Here is a 1,245-nt window from a genome sequence, read left to right on the forward strand (position 1 = left end):
TAGGGGAGTATAAAGGTTGTAGTAAAATCAACTATATCTACAATAATTAGTTAAGACATACACAAAATAAAAAGTAAAATATGACAATAAAAGCAGAGTATAGGGGAGGGGAGGCTAAAAATGTAGAGCTTTTAGCATGGTACAAACATAAGCAACCAGAACTTAAAATAGACTGCTATATACATAGAATGTTACATATGAACCTCATGGTAACTGTAAACCAAAAACCTATAACAGATATACAAAAAATCAAGGGAAAGGAATCCAAATATAACACTAAAAAAAAAAAATCAAATCATACAGTAAGAAAACAAGAGAAGAAGAAAGGAACAGAGAAGAACTACAAAAACAACCAGAAAACAATTAACAAAATGGAAAAAATACATAAGTATCAGTGATTACTTTAAATATAAATGGACTAAATACTCCAATCAATGACATATGGTGGTGAATTGATTAAAAAAAAAAAAAGAACTAGCTATATGCTGCCTAAAGAGACTCATTTCATTTCAGACTTAAAGATACATACAGACTGAGAGAAGAGATAGAAAAAGGTATTCCAGGAAATAAAAAAATTAAAAAAAAAACTGGGATAGCAGTACTTATATCAGACTAAATAGACTTGAAAGACTGTAGCAATAGACAAAGAAGGGCATTACATAACACTAAAGGGATCGACCCAACAAGAAGATATTAACAACTGTAAACATTTATGCTCCCGAAATGGGAATGCCTAACTATAAAAAACAATTAGTAACAGACATAGAGGGAAAAAATTGACAGTAATACAATAATAGTAGGGGTCTTCAGCCCTCCACTTACATCAATGGATTTATCATTCAGACGGAAAATCAGTGAAGAAACACTGGCCTTAAATGACACATTAGACCTTATTGACTATACAGAACATCCCAGTGAAAAATAACAAAATACACATTCTTTTCTTTTTTATTTTTTAAAGATTTTATTTATTCATTTGAAAGAGAGAGCACAAGCAGGGGGAGAGGCAGAGGGAGAGAGTGAGAAGCTGACTCCCTGCTGAGCTGGGAGCCTGACATGGGGCTTGATCCCAGGACCCGGAAATCATGACATGAGCTGAAGGCAAACACCGAACCATCTGGGCCACTGAGGCGCCCCATTACACATTCTTTTCAATTGCACATGGACCAACTGCAAGATAGTTCACATGTTATAATATGAAACAAGTCTCAATAAATTTAAGAAGATTGAAATCATATCGAGCAT

The sequence above is a fragment of the Ursus americanus genome, chromosome 29, assembly GCF_024610735.1.
Source record: "Ursus americanus isolate L20-20 chromosome 29, mUrsAme1.1.p, whole genome shotgun sequence".
Lineage (NCBI taxonomy): Eukaryota > Metazoa > Chordata > Mammalia > Carnivora > Ursidae > Ursus > Ursus americanus.